The sequence below is a fragment of the Haliaeetus leucocephalus genome, unplaced genomic scaffold (genome assembly GCF_000737465.1).
Source record: "Haliaeetus leucocephalus isolate CR32 unplaced genomic scaffold, Haliaeetus_leucocephalus-4.0 Scaffold932, whole genome shotgun sequence".
NCBI classification, from domain to species: domain Eukaryota; kingdom Metazoa; phylum Chordata; class Aves; order Accipitriformes; family Accipitridae; genus Haliaeetus; species Haliaeetus leucocephalus.
The window spans coordinates 6,288,063-6,301,245 of record NW_010973368.1 but is presented as its reverse complement, the minus strand read 5'-3'; the positions used below and the strand labels follow the sequence as shown (position 1 = coordinate 6,301,245).

At 38.1% G+C, this 13,183-nt stretch overlaps 1 protein-coding gene across 9 annotated transcripts in view; it reads right to left on the bottom strand.

Moving 5' to 3' along the window:
* NRXN3 (neurexin 3) overlaps positions 1 to 13,183 on the bottom strand; it is a 984,457-nt gene that overhangs the window by 2,032 nt on the left and 969,242 nt on the right. The window lies entirely within an intron of this gene.

Sequence of the window (13,183 nt, the reverse complement as noted above, 5' to 3'; positions counted from 1 at the left end):
CTATTCTGTTTGAGACTAGGGATGTCCCTTTGCTTGCATCTTTTGGGACTACTAATGCCATACTATCTTCATCTTCGGTTCTTCTTGATATTCCTTTACTAGAATTTGATTAAAAATTAAGATAGACTTTATTGTGATTGATGATATAACTGAATAAAGACTCTGATGACCAAAATTAGCACTTGAGCACAGGAATGTACTGCAGAAGTTGTCTTTGCACCTACTGTTAACTTCTTGATATGCAGACAGCTGTGATCAGTGTTACTTTTTCCTAACATGATGGCTACCTGCCTACAGAGGACTGAAAATGAAGCAGACCTATGGTCTACTCTTGAAGTAGCACAATGAAGCTGTAGCTATAACATTTGTACCTTACCACAGTATAAGCTAAAACTGAAACAAGAAAATCAGCGCATCATTTCTAAGATTTGGTTTCTGAGCAGCAATATTGCTACTTTTAGGGTAGTAGTCCTCTTTTGCCTATTGTCCTGGTTTTGGCTGGGATAGAGTTAATTTTCTTTCTAGTAGCTGGTATTGTGTTATGTCTTGGATTCAGTATGAGAAGAATGTTGATAATATACTGATGTTTTCAGTTGTTGCTAAGTAGTGTTTATACCATTCAGCTCCTCATGCCCAGCCAGCAAGAAGGCTGGAGGAGCACAAGAAGTTGGAAGGGGACACAGCCAGGACAGCTGACCCAGACTGGCCAAAGGGGTATTCCATACCATGTGATGTCATGCCCAGTATATAAACTGGGGGGAGTTGGCCTGGGGGGATCGCTGCTTAGGAACTAACTGGGCATCAGTTGGCGAGTGGTGAGCAATTGCATTGTGCATCACTTGTCTTGCATATTCTGATCCTTCTGTTGTTACTGTCATTTTATTATTGTTATTATTATCATTATTAGTTTCTTTCTTTCTGTTCTATTAAACTTTTCTTATCTCAACCCACGAGTTTTACCTTTTTCCTTTCAATCCTCTCCCCCATCCCACTGGGTGGCGGAGGAGTGAGTAAGCGGCTGTGTGGTGCCTAGTTGCTAGCAGGGTTGCAATATGTCATATTGTAATATGACTGCACTTCTACTTTTGAGCCTATGGGTAATAAACACTCCACTGTTTTATTCTGATGTGGAGGTATAATTAATTTATCTAACTCATTTAGTTCAGATTACGTAGTCTTCCACTGATATACAGGTCGCCGACACTTTTTTAGGGTGACCCATATTGCTTTTGAAAGTTTGTGTATAAATTCTCCCTTGGGTAATTTTTCTTTGGCTAGCCACTTAAGTTACCTGCTTTAAATATAAACTGAAGAGTTCATCTGACACTATGAGTAGTCATCTAGATTTGTTGGAAGGAGTGCAACTCAGTAAGAAGTATTTCTAATGCATGAGAAATTTTGATTTATACTCACCATTGCTTAAGGAAAGATATGCAAAAGGAATTTTACCTTCTAAATAAATAATTTTGGCTTTTAATTATGTATTAATAACTGCTAATGAACAGTTTGGCATTGTTACAATGCTGAACAGCATCAGGGTCAAAATCCTGCTCTGTCCTATCTACACTATATATTACATGCACTTGTTTCCCATAAAATACTGCCAGTAATGTCCATGGGAGTTCTATAAAGAATATGGTCTCAAATCATAATCCCTTCTAAATATATTTGGAGACCAATATATTTGAACAAATTACGTATTGAAGATAGCAATATACTGAAAAAGGTACTTAACAGTTTGATTAAATCTGGATAGCTGAGCTAGCAATATGGCTTATTCTTATCCTTAATGAGACACTAAGTGGTGACACACTTTAATCAATTGAAACAGTCAGATTTATCTCAGAGGTACCAGGGTAGAAATTAGGGCAAAATAAGAAATATGGTACTTTGCATACTTTCATGCAAAGTTATTTTAAGCTAAGATACAAAGGGCCAATTTGAATATGTTGTTTAGTTTTCTGACCTTCCTTAGCATGTTCATACCATTTTTGTTACTGGATGGAGGATAAAGAAATAAGTATCATATTTGTAAAATAATGTCAATCTCTTCAAACTATGTATCTTCAAAAAAATTATGTAAAAAGCAGAAAAGTGTAGTCTGCCAAATGGCTATGTGGCATTTTGTGCTCATGCATCTGAGCTGTTTTCTGTGCGATGTAGAAACTAGAGCATGTAATATGATTTATATATGTCCAGAAGCCCTATCCATGGTTAGAGTAGGGCTTCTATAATCTATGCAAACAGGTGGTCTCAGGATAAACTTGGAGTATGCCTCAGAGCAAAAGATAATCTGTGAGTCTGGTAAAAAATGAATAAAAATAATAGCATTTAAGTGCACATTATATCAAATTGCACGAGTGGGGAACTTAAGTTCCAGAAAGTCAGGGATAGGTAGTGTCCTTTTAAATGATTTTTTAAGATCAGTGTTTTGCTGTTAAAAAGTAGTATTCATCTGTGATTTTCATTCACTATCTGTGACACCCAACTGGAAAAAAAACCAGTTTGGCAGCTTTTAATTGCTCATCTAGAGCTTTGAAGTGCCTTTGTTCTTCAAATCTATTATACTGGCACACAGCATCAGTATGCAGCTGATCTGCCACTCACTGGGGCAATATTTCGGGTAGTTTTCTTCCAAAGAGAAATTCTTCTGGTCCTATTAATGATTAATTTTCTTGAAGGAATCAGAAATATCTTACATTTAATATGAAGATCTTTCTTTTGCCCCAGTAACCCTTGCCTTTAAAACTTGGTCATAGTTCTACAGTTTTTGTTGCTGTCGAGGACTTGAGCCAATGATCAAGACTACTGCAACTCTAAAAATTATCATGGTCTTCTTGAAATGTTAAGAAAAGTTGATAGAGTTGCTATGGTAAGTGGGGTTTCACATAAGTGATGGAGAGCAGATCGGAGCTTTTTGATTCCAGCAAGTCTGTTGGATGGAAGACCATAGGACAGATTCAGGAATGAGTTTTACAAAGTTTTAATCTCACAATGTTTGAGAGAAGAGAAACAACTTTCATACCAGGAAGACTGGATTAACTTTGATTGCCCATACCATTACTTAATCTCATCTCTAGTTTTATACCAAATTGTCCAATGATCCATACTATGTTTACCTGTATACTAAAAAAATAAAGAGACTGTTAAAGGTCCTTCATTGGGAACCACTTCTCCATCAAGGCGTTCATTTGTTACATATACTTAGACAATATACTTTTGGGGAGTATCAGGGAGATGGCTGTAATGGTGGTAATGATGCTTTGAATTTTTAATTTTTCTTTCTTTCTGTAATGGAAGAAACTGTGAGAGTGAAAAAAAGCTGTGTGGGAGAAGGTAACTCAGAAAAAAGCACCCTAGGTATCAAATCTGGCTTCTGTTTTATTGGTATGTTAGGCATCTATACAAAACTCAGAGCAAGCTAGAAGTTGTAGGTCTAATAGGATGCAAGCACAATGAATACTTCTTGGGGTATGTGATTTATAGAGGAGTTAGTTAAAACATCCTTTAAAATGGCGTGATAAAAATGCCACTCAGTCTAGAAGAAATGTGTTATTTAAGGATAACAGAGAACGTAAATTCTGAAAAGCTCCCAGGACAGTGTGAGAAACGTGATCACCAACACCGATGCAGGGGAGCAAGTGCAAACTTTCATATCATACCTGCAATCAACTCTGCTACTGGTACTACATTTCTACTCGTACGAGACACAAGGGGGAGTCTGATGACAGGCAGCTGGTAAGTGTGCGTGTAGAGGGAACCATCTTTCACAAAATGACAGCTGAGGCAGCAGGAAGCTGCCAAGAGCCAGTGGTCCTTTGGTGGAGACGTGGTGCCTCTTGCCCAGGGCCCCAAGTCGGTTTAAAGGTAAGCACGGAAAGATTTAAAAGTGCCACTCGGTTGCTAAGAATATCTTACATGGGATTTGGATCCTGAAAGGTTTGCTGCAGAAGGCAAGCGCTTTAAAGATTTGGATCTCTAGAAAATGCTAAAGAGGAGCCCCCGAGAAACCCTACACAACAATTTGGAAGCGAAAGACACTTGAGACAGGTTTTATGTTTGTATTTTCCTACCTGAAGTTTCTATTTTCTCACAGTGTCTACCATTTTTTCAATCACAAAAATCAATGCTTTGCAGTCTTGAATAAAACTTACAGCCTTAATTTCCAAATTGTTCTGTGCTTAAAAAAAAAAAGGCAAGGCTGCCACCCAGTTTGAGCCATGGCTTCAAAGCAAATATTCACGTGAGACTTAGATTCTGTTTGTGGATGATATGGTCTGTTTCCTGGTAGTTACAGGTTTCTTTCCCCCTTTTTTTCTGTTGGCGGTTAAGCACCCATTAACAGTATTCACTGGTATGCTGCAAGTTTGGGATTACTTTAGCAATCCAAAGATTTCACGAGGATTTTCCAGATTTATTTTTCACCTACTCTGTGCTTTCTCTCCTAAGCAGGGAATGGATGTTTCCCAGACAGAAATATGGTTTTTAAAAATGTCTGTTGACAACACAATGCCAAAGAATTAAACAAAAGGGAAACAGACAAAATGGTTTCCTCTGCAGTGATATAGATGGAAAAATTAGTTTACACATCAAGTATATAATTGCAGAAAAAATTACTGAACAAACTGGAAGCAGCACTGAGAGAACTGAGGTCTGTGAGGTGGGAAACCTTATACCAAGCAGTCTAGTGCTCTGCTTGGCCTTCTAATGCCACGAAGCAAACACAGTGTGCATATATTCCTTAAAAGTTAGCCTTTAAGTCTAGCACATACACTATTTTTCATGGAGTTGTGCTTTTCTTTAAACTATCAAGGTCATTTGGGATATAAAAGGTCTACTTTAGCCTTCAAGCTGCCCTGTTTCTTCTTTATGAGCATATTTATAGATATATAATTCATACCTCTGGGGCTGATCTCCAGTAAGAGGTCTCTGCCACTGGAAAAGACAGAGTGTTAAAAATTTAATAGAAGCCTTGTGAACTGTGAGGATGTTGTGGGCAAGTCATGAATTCAGAGGGCACCCAAAAAAACCCTGAAAAAAAACCCAAAACCTGAAAAACTGTAGCAACTGCCAGCTTTCATCTTTAGAGCCACAACTACTTCATTGGAGTCTCAGGCATCAAACTGATAGAGGACAAAAGGCACACAAAAATGAAGCCTGAAAGATTCATCTTCTCCTGATGATGATAAGGGACACATCCTTATCATCTCTCTTTTCCAGCTGTGGTTGAAGATCTTTTAAATGCCATCCATAAAGGCTGCACAACTCATCCATTTCTGCAGGCACTTGAAATTCTGCATCCAAAGTTTGTCATTTTCATTTTATTCTTATGCTGTTCCTCTGAAGTTTGACTCCACTTTCAGTATGAAATACTTGCAACAGAAAATAATTCCTTACCTTTTTATCAACACAATAATTCCTTATTAAATGACTGAGTTCATAAATTTCAATCTAATGGTGTTTTAGTTAATTCTCCTTTGAGTCCTCTGAAGATAAAAAGGGGAAATTATTCAGAACATAGTCCCCGATTCACAGGAAAGGTGATGCTAACACAAAACCTAGTAGATGAACATTCTTAATATTTTCTGCTCTTTGCAGTCTGATTTAATTGCAGTCGACAGTCAGTAGTAGAGAGAAAAACATCACTTCCACAACAAAATACCACAACTTTTCATCTCAAGTATCTCCTTTTCCTTTCAGAGAATATATAGTCCTCAAAGGTAAAACTGTACTTCTTTTGGTGGAGTTGGTTGAAAAGCATTTCCTAAGCCCCCCAAACTATATTAAAAGACATTAGTTATTGCAGTGCTTCCTAATACATGGCTCATGAGCAACATGAAGGTACAGAGTTTGAGAGGTCATGAATCCCATGTTAATGTTGGGCTCCGTATCATTGCCGTAAATTCCTGGTCACCTCTGTGTAGTTTCAGTGAAACAGGTATTAATACCTTCCAGAGAGGACCTGACATTGTGTCTGCAGGCAGGATTCTAGAGCAAAACCAGGTATTTTGGTGCCCAGACACTGAGCTGCTCTGCACCAATTGAAACATGCCCTCTTCCATCTCCCATCATTATTTTAAACTTTTATGATTAACTGGTAACAGCTTCCTACTCAGCATAATTATTTGTTCTGTTTTCAGCATCAGCTTCTCAAGAGACTTGACCGTTGAACCTAAGATACCTACTGAGCACAGGAATGCAGGAATGGTGAAAACACACATGCTTATAAGGAAGTACAGCTTTTCCTTACTTTTACTCATTGCTTTTTAAAGAAATTAATCCAAATCTCCTTCGAAGCAAGGAAATTTTAGAGGTTCGGGACGTGAGTTCCAGTAGGAAAGTGGCTGGCAAAGGTACCATATCTGGATGATATTAGCAAACCTGATACTAGTCATAATATGATGGGTGTGTTTACCTGGTAAGAGTACACTTGAGAGTATCATTTAGACTGTACATCAGGCAGATAATCAGCAATGAAGAAAATTGATAGAAATAAAACACTTTCATGGGAATAAAGTAGGAATGATGTAGAGCTGCAGTAAGAAGACCCTGAGAGCTACCAAAATGCTAAAGAAGTCTCATCGTTTTTTACTTGACATGAAGGCTACACCACCAGGCTACATACAATTTAAATAACATGAAAGAAAGTAGCACTACCGGTGATTCATTTTGGGAAAGGGAAAGGGGAAAGAAAGCTCTAAAGAGGGACCGAGAAAGACTCAGAGCAAACTACCACAGGCTTCTTCACCCCCTTCTATGCACAATATAATCTGATAATCGACAATATACAAAGAGCACATAACATAAAGGCAAATACAAACTGATTCAAAAATAAATGAACTTATACATTTTTCCCAAAACAAAACCATATACTAGAAAATAAAAATGCCACAGCAACAAGGTCAGAAAAAGGAAAAACATAACAAGTCATTCACTTTGTCAGCAAAAGAAAGATTAAAACCTATGAGAACTGAAAAAAAAGATGAAAATCAAAAACATTATTTCCTTTTAAAAAAAAGTCATCAAAAACACATGAAAATATTTAGAAAGCATACCACATTGATTTCATAACAGTCAACTTACATCAACAAATTGCCCGCATGTTTTTTGGCATGAAAGGAAAAATTTACAAAAGAAAGTTGTGTAAGAATGCTCTTGGACAAGTAGCATTGCCACATTCTTGTAACTTGCTTTTTTTCGTTGTTGTTTCTTAAAAACTTTTTTAGCAAAATGTTTATTATTTCTTTTTTAATATAATTGTTTTACAACAAAGGGCGATACAGGGAGGCAACAACACATACATCCACACCACATAACATGAAAAGAAAAAAATCTTGCACCTTAACGAATTTGAACTTGGTTTTTTTCTGCTGTTTTTTGGTTGTATTTTTTTATCTTATGTAAAGTTGTTAGCATATTACAGTTGAAAAATCCTGTACATTTTATAGAATTTACTTTTGCTTGTTTGCATATCTACATATATAACGGTTTTTGAAAAGCAAAGTTTGTTGCTTTTTTGCCTTTTTGGTCAATTTGATATATATTTTTTTAAACATTTTCTTTTTTTCTATAACTTTTGTGTGTGTGTGTTTTAAGGAATGGATGACTGCACATAAAATTTTAACAATGCTAAAGAAAGGGGTGGTGGAGGGGAACTTATGGGAAGAAAAAATGCCTAGGGTGGATGGCGTGGGAGTGTAAAAATCTATGAGTGTACTACACAGGAGATGAAGATGATGGGAGTGAATGTGTAAGTCAGTTGCCATGTCCATGTAAGGGCGGTACGGAGTGATCTAGCAGCATTAGAGCTTCTGGCTGTAAGGAAGGGATGGGCAATATACAAAAACAAATGAGCATATTCATGCCCATCAACAAAAAGAAAGAACAGAACTCTAACATTGACAATCTCACAAACCCTAAGCTGCAACTTCTTCAACATGCAAGTTACAAAAAATTAATAAAGTATTAATATTTACATTTTCATTAAAGGTTCTCAAATTATAAAAACAGTTAAAACTTTTCCCTACTAAAAATAGCAGTAAAAATACATAAGCTAATAATAATAATAATAACTAATAATAATAATAATAATAATAACAACAACAACAACAATCACCAGAGAGTAAAACAAAAAAACAAGGAAACTAGTTTTATGCATTGGAGTTAGAACAACTTCATCTGTAGCTACCCACAGCCCCCTTCTTCTAAGAATCATTGTTTCTGAGGTCCATCAAATTAACATCAGTATTCTCAATAATTTGAGACAATAATTTATTGAGCACATCAAATCACTGTTTCGAATGTAATGACTGTGTTGGCACACCCCTTCCCCACTCTCAAATTAGATGATTGCTTTTATATTCGCATTCTCTGGAGAATCTCAAAAATACAGCTGTAGGATTCTGCCAGTGAAGTAGTTCCTTATTTAAAGTGGGAAATAGAGGGAAAAATTGCAGAAAACAATTCATAACTCTTTTGTTTTGTTTGGTTTTTTTCATTATGAGATTGAAACAAACGAAATCTAAGATAGAAATTCAACCATTAAAAAGAAATACATCAAAATATAACTATGTAGAGATATACTAAAAAAAAAAGCAAAAAATGAAAAAGAGACTTTGTTCCCAGGAAGAAGGGAGATAAGGACAATTGTGGGGTTTTAAAATTTTATTTTTAAAGAAAAAATTATTCCACACGCTTTCAAAGATGAACGAACCAGATGCACACATTGAAAGGAACAGACAAAGCAGTCTAGGGACATCATTTGGATTTTTTTTTTTTTTTTAAGAATTGGATTCTCTTCCCTTCCCTCCCCCTCCCATTTAAATTTGTTTTCAATTGTTGGCCAAAATCCCCACCACCCTCCAGTGTTGCTTTTTTTTTTAATAGATCTTTTTTTTTTTACCACTTCTTTTTAAAATAAACATGGAGAGGAAAAAAAAGGACGTGCAGTCTGGATGTACGTCATAAATAGACATAGAAAAAGATAGAAGAAATTGGCTGAGATCGACAAATGGGTTATATAATAGCTTATTTTTACTGTAGGATGTTAATAATAATGCATGCTTAAAGTAAGTTGCATTTAGGGAAAGTAGAAAAACAGAACAGCAAGCAAGGACTTGGGGGGGGACGGGTGGGGGAGGCGGAGGGGGGGCAGGGGGTATACCATCCATGCCTCTCCAGAAAGGGCAAAGCACATTCCAGCGGGTTGTCTGCATTTCTGGGGGAGGTCAGAAGGGGAAAAGGGTGAGGAGAAATCGTAAGCTGTGCTAGGACGCAGTTTTCGCCCTGACTATGACCTTGTAATTGGATCAAACACTCAAAACTCCAGACACCAGCCCTTTTTCTGGCCCTAACTCTCCAGGGTGTTCCTGAAATGAGTGGCATTTATTTTTCTGCCTAGTCAGAATGGGCTTATTCCTGAAAGTGCTGATCAGCTTGAGCAAAGGGTGAAGAATTAGTTCTTACAAACACACTCTGCTATGCTGGAAAAGGCTCTGGTTGTAATGAATATTTATTGGAAGTGGTGAGCAGTTATTCAGATGTGCTGTCCAAGATTACTGCTGGGGGCCCACCAGTTAGCAGTATTTGGTACTAAGGCCATATGATTTTTCATAGGCAACCCTGCCACTGCTAGCATAAGACTGAGACTAGTTTCTCCTATGCTACAAAAGGGTTTTAAAGTTCAGGAGGATATTACTAATCAGTTCTATCTGAGTCTTTACTAAAACTGGATCCCAAGTACTATATGTCCTAGAGGGGTCTTCGGCTTCCTCTGAATTCTCTGGGTGTCACATACGACAACCATATTTTTCTTGTATAAATACCATCACCCTGACATCAGAGTCCTTCTAAGAAGAAACTCAGGACCCCAGCAAAACAACCTGTTCTGACTGATGTTTTAGGAGAGGCCAAATGTTATGTATAAAGCTTTGGAACCTGTCCACAATGAATCTCTCCAGGAGATGGGAAAAGCAGGCTGTAAGCACTGCCTGTACCTTAGCTTGCCATCAGGAATGCCAGCAAGATAATTTCATAACCCATCATAATGGTCATGCTACCACCAATCAGTGGAAGCGGGTGGCTACCTTGAGCTTGAATTTCTGGGAACAATAGGGCTATCTGCCCTGTAGATGTGGCCAGGTGTACTTTTGTATAAATAGGATAACAAACAGGTAGGATGTTTTCGTACTTATTAACATGAGGAAAAATAGCACCTCTAAAGCCACTGAAAGATCAGTATCCTGGGGAATGTTAAATATGCATAAAACCCACAAAATTTAAATAGCTATGCTGGTTTTGGCTGGGATAGAGTTAATTTTCTTCATAGTAGCTACTATGTGACTATGTTTTGGATTTGTGCTGAAAACAGTGTTGATAGCACAGGGATGTTTTCGTTACTGCTGACACAGATTCAAGGCATTTTCTGCCTCTCACCCACCCCACCAGCAAGGAGGCTGGGGGTGCACAAGAAGTTGGGAGGGGATACAGCCGGGACAGCTGACCCCAGCTGACCCAAGGGATATTCCAGACCATATGACGTCATGCTCAGCATATAAAGCTGGGGGAAAAAGTAGGAGGGTGCAGAACTTCGCAGTGATGGTGTTTGTCTTCCCAAGTCACGCGTGATGGAGCCCTGCTTTCCTGGAGATGGCTGAACACCTGCCTGCTGATGGGAAGTGGTGAATGAATTCCTTGTTTTGCTTTGCTTGTGTGTGTGGCTTTTGCTTTACCTATTAAACTGTCTTTATCTCAGCCCACGAGTTTTCTCATTTTTACTCTTCTGATTCTCTCCCCCATCTTGACGCGGGGGGAGTGAGTGAGCGGCTGTGTGGTGTGTATTTGCCAGCTGGGGTTAAACCACAACAATAGCCCAGACTGTTTTTAGATGCATTACTGAAAAGTGTCCAGCTCTGAGAGAAGTTATATGAGAATACTCTTAACTTCTACTTCAGAAGTGATGAGGTTGCGCTGACTACCAGCACAGTGCATCTGTAGCTGGAATGTACCATGCCTTTGCTGGAAGACTGCACTGGACCTGTCTCCTACATCCCTTTGGAAAACACGTTAGGAAGGGAAGAGGTCCAGCCAAAGAAGAGGAAACCTGGTCAGGGTGATTTCAGGGACAGAACATGCAGGTTACAGAAAGCAAAACATTGGTCTATATAGGAAATTTGGGGGGTTCATCTGTGGATCAGAAACGATTGGCTAGGAATAGAAAAAAAATTACAGAAGTGAGGCTCTTGCAAACCTCAGTGGAGATTTTTATTTGGTAAGGTTTCAAGGCTAGTGTCCCCGGACACCACTCCCTACCAGGATTCTGAGCCTCTGGTTTAATTGTACTTAGGGAGGTTCACAAAGAGGCATTTAAGCTTTGAATTTTAATCAGTATTTGTCATGACTTGCAGCTGGATTTTCAGACTAGTGAAATATCCCCCTTCAGCACATTAGAATTGAGTGCCTTCTCTTTGATGCAAAACAGACTGTAAGGCATGGGTCTGGTTGCCAACTGTGCAGTCTATGTCAGGACACTCCAGCAAATACTTATGCCCTATTTGACGATAAATGCCTAACTTGTTGCATGAGGGTCTGGAAAAGCCTTTTACTGCCTGAAAGATCAAAAGAGCTAAAGAACCACAACTGGAGCCAGAGACACTTAAAGAGATGACAAGATTTTGTAAAGGAAATCTGGATGTTAGACTTACAAGAGGATTTGAAGGGTGCTGAGCAATTTTTTCTTTACTTGGTCAATACAGAGGTGCTTGAACAGAAGTGGAGTTCTTTGGAAAATCTGGGTCCCGCAATTTCTGCTGAGGCTAGGAAAATCTTTCCAGTCTTTTAAAAAAATCTAACTGTTAATAGTCAAACCTAGATGTTCTAATTTGAAAATTGGATTCTAAATGTTTCCACATGAAGCTACACAGACAATATTTTATTACTTAACATTTAGCAAATTAGTCCTCATAAAAGCAAAGATTTTCAAAAACTTAAAGTAGATTGAAGGACTGGGAGTAGACGCATCTGTACTATCAAGGCTTACAAGCTTCTTGTTTGAAGGATTGAGCCAAGATAGACAACTTTTTTTCAAATGAAAAAAACCCACATTTTAAAAAGGAGACATTTTTACAAAAAGCCCCTTGTTCAGCAGCTTTACCTATAAAGTTGCATTTTCTCATTTTTTGTTTTCAAGTTGCATTTTAAAATGCTGCTCGCAAAAGTAATGCATATTTCTCTGTGTGTGTGTTAAAGAGCAAGATGACAGATGGCAAATTAGGATCTAGGGCTGCATTACTGTCGCCGGGTTCATGCTAAACTCTGGAATTTTCGTGTCTTCTACCACTCCAGTCCTTGGGCTCCATCAGGCTGACAGTTTATCTGTTCCCTAACACACCGAACCCTGTGTTATTTGAGTTCTGTGCACTGAACACAACTCTATCAGTATATCTCATTATTAACTATCTGTACCAGCTGCTGCTTCTGACCTAGTTGTCCAGCTATACTGTTGATGCACTTCAAATGTCCAGGATTCCCTGCTGGCCTAATCATGCATCCATCCTTATTTGGGACATTTATCTTTCTGTATTTTTAGGTGCCGCAATGGCAAAACAAGGGTGATGCCAGGAAATTATTTTTTATTTTTTTGTACTTTGACCTAGTTAGAATGGGACCCAAGACTTTCAGTGCTAAAAGGGAACATGCATTTCACCACTGCATAATCTGGGCTCTCAAACTGCTCTTACCTTTGTAAGTTTACTTCATATATCAGGCAGCACCCTTTTAGGGTCATTCAAAGCCACATGCCTTGGGCAAGGATACTAATGAGACATACTTCTAAGCAGCTGATTCTATCAAAATATCAGTCAAAAGAAACAAATGAAGAATTTCCAGTGAACTGGAAAGTGTTCTTTTTTCTGTAAACAGTGTATCTACAAAATAGAGAAAAAGGTACTGTTAGCTATGCATCTGCTTTTAGCTTCAAGATGTGTCAGCAGCATTTTCTCCTCTGGCTAGAATATTTTGGTAGCAGAAATACATGTTAAATAGATAAGGGGGGGGGGAAGCCCTGCAAAAATCTCCACTTCAGGCATATGTCTGTACACCAAGGAAGAGAAGAATCTTCCCAATTTCCAGTGATTTCACCGTAAAATAAATACATATACAAACACAGTCTAAAAGACTTGGTTCC